Here is a 6,078-nt window from a genome sequence, read left to right on the forward strand (position 1 = left end):
TGCTTCCATCTGCTACACTTCCTAATTGTTTAGATGCGTAATGGAGAAGCTTCCTGTATCCTGTATGTATTGTATCACACACAACACAACTTACGACGCGATGCCGGACCGGATGTTTTCCGAACGAAGCCAGCTCCAGAATTATTGGCACCCTTCACAAAATAAGTAAACATGAATATACGTACGATAAGAACTTCGAGCTTAAATATCTCGCTTCCTTAAACTACCGTAGTGTTTTGTGTCGTTTGAAGAAACGGTATACTTGTTCTAACGCCATGTTCTGATTTTTAAAAAATATCCGCACTTCCACATTTAACTCTCGGCGTAATCGTCTTCGGTGAAAGATGCTACTTAATGCTAGTTAGAAACTGGACGGCATGCACACGCATCAACTTCCTGACAAATGACCGATTTTCAAAAATTCCCAGATTGCGCTTCATTAAGTGTTTATTTATTTTTATATATATATATATATATATATATATATATATATATATATCCTGTTATTGGCGAATAATAGCAATTTCAATGAAATATAACAACATTTTTTAAGTTATTAAAAGTTTAGTTATTTATATCGATATTTTGCCATATATTCTTGAGAGAATATACAAAAGGTCGATCTTATTATTCTGTAATAATATAATTATTTTTTAAGCTAAGTCATTTCTCTAATTATTTTGGACGGAGTTGACTGTGCATCCAAAGCCCCAGAACCCCTTAAGAGTAAATTCAGTACAGTAATAATACTGCGACACTGACACAGTGCTTCTTAATGAACCTGTCAGCTCAGTTTTAATCACAAACAATTACGCCCTCCGTCTTCGTCAAACAGCGCCGCTTTGATTGCTTGTGCTGTTTTACAGCCTTCCGCCGGCGCCCGGCGTTCCAGTAACTGCAGCTCTCGTATTAAATGTCATCTTCTGTACTGAACGAAACGCCGATGTTTGCCTCATCTTACAGGAAAGCAGGACTAATTATGCTCATATGCCAGATGCTTGATATGTTAACACAATGCTAGCAAGACTTTTGTTATAGATTAGTGGGGCGCTCGGGGCGGACGGGATGGTTTAATGCTGCCATATGGTCAGAAGCAGTAAAATGAATATAACGTTTTGGGGTAGAATTTTCAGTACAGAGATCTCCTCAACGTGGCATCTGGTGTACTAACGTCCTGTAGAGTTTCAATCCTATCCAGCACCTTGATCTTGTATTTGGATGTCTCTGAAGCTGTTCATTAGTTGCTGCAGCTGTGTGAAATGATGAGTGACGTTAGATTTTATAGGTAGGGAATATTTGAGGAGTAGCTACCCGGGCTAAATATTTTCTTGCTGATCCAAATCTTTCAGTGGGTCAGCTGGTGTGTCTTAGTTTAATGCTGGATTTTCACATGTTCTCCTCAGGTCCATGTGGCCTTCCATATCAGGTTCTCCAGTTTCTTCTTACCTCCTTGAAATAACCAGGTATGTGTATCGGCTACTCGATATATATATATATATATATATATATATATAATGAATAAAACTGTTATATAATACTACTCCTTAGCTAGATTTCCATAGCAACAGCTGATTCTATTCTACAGCAGATGTGCTAAGCTGGAGTACATCCCCACCTCGCGAACTGTAAATCCTTCAAATCTGAAAAAATATTGACTCAAGTAAAGGTGTGGGCGAATATGGGAACGGTTGAAGGTGGGTGCCGATTATATAAAGGTTACGTAAAGCACAGGGACGTTCAATCTGTGCTTTCTTCCAGTTCATCAGCCAAGAGAGTCATCCTTTTAATTTGCTTGCTAATTACATAAAATAATATCACCAGGATTTCACACCTCCATCCTCGTGAAGCTCAGGAGCTGAGGTGAATAAATCCTCCTGGGAGTTTTATCGCAAATGCCCGTCGTCACGGCAATCTCTGTTTACGACTGATCGGAACAGGTGTCCGTGTCCTGCCAAGGTGCGTAAGAATTTATGAAAGGCCTCTGTTTCAAGACCCATGAAGCTTAGACAGTTTCTGATCGGTCGAAATGTATCGATTAAGTCACGAGGGCACGATGGACGCTCAACGTACTCGAAGTCTAATAATGTTATTTAGCAAAGCAAAACCCGATCAATGAATCGTTCTGTAAGGAGACACAAATATGTAGCATTTATGGAAGGAGTCTCCAGTGTCAGCGCTCTGAAACAGCCAGAGGTTAAACTGTAACTTTAAGGTTTAAGGTCACAAGCTACTTTTTATTTGTTTTCTTTTATTCAAGTAAAAAAAAAAAAAAAAAGAAGTGAAAGAATGAATATTTATAGTTGTTTTTAATAACAAGTGATTTCTAAGTTGTATAAATTGAGTGATCAGAGGAACTTGTTTTGTGGACTTTGCAGAACATTAAATGCTTTAACTATAAACGGATATGAAAACTCCAGTGTATTGTTTATATAAATGAAAAAACTCCACTTTACGTTGGTCTGCATCACAACCTGGTTGTTGTTGTTGTGTTTATTCCTTACATTGGTTGGCTACATCGGTTATACCCAATGTCATGGTTTTCCATCTGATAAATGGCACCTGTCACTGACCAGACATCATAACTGACTACTTTTCTCCGTCCTTGGCTCAACCTGAACACGAATCAATCAGTTAAAGCTTCGAGAAGGTGACTGCCATGACAACAGTACCAGCTTGAAGTTATCACTCAGCTTCATCTTGGTATTTTACACCAAAGTTTCCTAACCCTGTTGGTTAGATTCGCACCTGTCACGATGCGTCAACTCATTTACAAACCATTGAAAGAAAAAAAAAAGTAGAAATGGACGTGTCGGAGCAGGACGAAGACACTATGACATGCAGTGAAGGGGGAAACTCCACGGCCAGGTTGTAGAAACACCCATTAGACAAAACGCTTCCCATTTTAATCTCGCCGTTCTAAAAAAAAAGAACTATTTCAAGGTCGACGGGGCCAATAAATTCTCTCCAAGTGTCAGTGGTTTCACATTGCTTACCGCAGGGACAGAGGAATAAATTCCCCCCCAATTTTCAGAGCAGAAATTGCTTGTTCCTGCCATGGCCTTCACCCAGACCTCTCCAGCAACCATGCTCGCTATTATTTTGATGGAAAGTAGTGTCCAAAACATCATGGTCCAAAACGTACAAGGAGTTGTCCATACGCTGTGAGACTTTATATATATATAAATATATATATAATATTAGACGGTAATATAAATGTACAGTCAGGTCCATAATTATTTGGACGACACGTTTTTTTTTTCTCTCTCCATTTGTTTATTATTAGCTGTAAAGGATGTGGCGTGTCCATCATACAAATGTGATGTTGCTATAGAAACGCTACCAGAACGAACGCGTGAATATAATAAACGTGGTTTTTCCTTGCAGCTGGATTTGATGTCAGAGCTGCTGTTCTAGAAAATTAATCAACAGCTCCTGGTTGATCAGAATAGAGAATTCAACAGCGTTAGATCTTTCTGAAATCCCCCAAGTGAAGTTTACGCACATCATTTTGGAAAAAAAAAAACACACCAAAAAAAAAAAACCAAGATCATACTCGCTGGAGAGGGCTCTAACGTTTCAGGGCAAAACCTTAAATACCTGAAGGACAACAGGAGCACACCTCTGTGGATTGATGGCCAAGAATGACGTGTGTGTTCGGCACAAGTGAGACTGGCGAGTCTTTTGAACGGCGCGGTCTCACTTTTGAAGACCTCAATAACGCACACACACATGACTTATGGTGATGGGAGACAGCCATTTCCACCTCAGGCCTGTGTGAATTGCGGGTCGTGCGCTCCGTAGCCCCGCTATGATTAGTGTTATTGCAGGAAACGGGGCGGCTGATGAACGACGGCAAGGATTCTGTTCAGGCAAAAATTATCCAATTCCCTTTTGAGTGGTGGACTTTGCTCCGGAGTGGGAAAAAATATCAGCGATCTGAAAGACCTGCTTCTTTTAGGAACAGAAAGAACTTCTATTTGTATGAGATAGATGGAAGTTCTGTGTGAAAATGTACTCTGATTGAGGTGAAAGAGTTCACTGAAGCATCTTTAAAAAAAAAAAAAAAAAATCATTCAACAGCAGGAAAGGACGGTCAGAGCAAAACTTTTAAATGAGGAAAATGATGTGAAAATTATAATAAATTACAGTCAATTAAAATAAAGTCCAGCGCGGTCTTTATGGATCATTTATCTTGTGTCGGGTGGCAGCAAAATTACAGAAGCAGGAAGGGTTTTTTTTTAAAAAATTATTATTTAGAATTAAACACTACACAAGTGCAAGTCCATTTTGTAAACTAATTTGAACTATACGCATACCATACGCATAAACAGTGTGTTATAGAGCTGTTTGGGAATGTAAAAACATCATCAAGCAAAATTTCAAAAATCAAAGCGCACGACAAACGGAGTTATCGACTCACAAAAGAAGGAACCGATTCTGAACGGCTGAATCGACTCGTTAGTGATTCCAGACTTTACTTCCTGTACTAACCTACGTAGGTTTGTAACAAAAAGCCCCGCCTCTCGTCTTCATCACCTGCTTGCTGACAGCGGTAGACCAATCACGACAGACTGGGACATCTGTCCAATCAGAACAGAGTATGCTCTCTGAAAGGATGAGTTTAGAACGAATCCTTTAGAACGAATCATTTAACGAGTCGTTTGTGACACTGGGAGGAAAAAAGGTAATGCTGCAACGTCAAAAGTGTTTTTTGACCTCGGACACGTGAAAATCGAAGCACGTTTCGAAACCTTAATAGGTGCGCTTTAAAACTTATTAATATCCAGGAGTCTGTTTCTGCTATTATATATTAAAATATTCGTATGAATGTAGTAAACTTAGAAGAACGGATTGTACGCTGAAAAAAGATATACGTGACGGATCTGATTTTGAATTGATTGTTGATGCGTCTAGCTTAAAATGAACTCGTTATAAAATGATCTGCTCCTTCGCAAGTTAACGCGTGCCGAACGTGTTAAACGTGCCATTAATCCAGATGCTTTTTAATGTTTTTTTTTTTTTTAAAGCCGATTTTCCTTCCAGTATATTTCTCAAAACAACCGTTGACTGTGCGTTTGTGCGAGAGGTAAAGATGTGATCTTAATACCCGAGCCTTGTGTTTTGACGCTTCTGTTTCGACGTGTGAAACGTTTTCGCGAGCTTTTAATTCTTCTATGCGATTCACGGTCACATGACTCTGAAAAGCTACGACTCAGTTTCTCCTAACTAATGGAGAGGAAAACTGACGTGTTTAAAAAAAAAAAAAAAAGATTATTATTATTTATTTATTTTTATTTTATTCTTTTTTTGATATTACCCAGCTCCATTTCACTGTGTCGCTGATGAAGATTGTGCTATATTATCATTCAGTATCTCTTTATGAAATGATCATTTCATGAGGAATGCAGTCTGGGCATGATTCAGTGCGCTAATTAAATCCAGATTGAAAACACGGACGTGTAGATTTATAACACGGAGCGTATTAGAAATGCGGCTCACGATATTAGATCTCTCCTCGAGTGATTTTTTTTTTTTTTTTTTTTAATAACATGACTTTAATACCGTGGATTAATTTGAGAAGTGAGCGTTTAAACCAGTTTATTACCCATAATCCTTCACTCTCAGTCAGTGTCAAAGTGTGCTCTTATTCGCACACACTGCTTTCATATGTCTCGAAAGCAGCTTTTATAAACACTCAAGCGCAATAAATGAAGGAATTGAAACTTGGCTATATTTTTTAACTATTAGGTGCTTGAAAGATAACGTGTTCTTCTCATGGAGCGCCTTCAAAGAGCTCTACTCGAAGAATAGAGCTTCGCTGGTTTTACTATCGGCGGCTAAATTGTAATAAACCTAATAAAACTTATACAGATGAGTGCGAGAGATTTTTATTAAAAGTTTTAAGAGGGTTAAAAAGAAACACTTATACGAGGAGTTCCCAAACATTTGACCACCCTACTTTTTTCAATTTCAGATTAATAGTATCGGACTATTGCAACATTTGAAAACTTTATTATTAAATGTCATTAACATACCTTAGTGTGTCATTGACATATTTTTGTCATTGTTTGTAAAGCC

This window comes from Ictalurus punctatus, chromosome 23, assembly GCF_001660625.3.
Source record: "Ictalurus punctatus breed USDA103 chromosome 23, Coco_2.0, whole genome shotgun sequence".
In the NCBI taxonomy this organism is placed as follows: domain Eukaryota; kingdom Metazoa; phylum Chordata; class Actinopteri; order Siluriformes; family Ictaluridae; genus Ictalurus; species Ictalurus punctatus.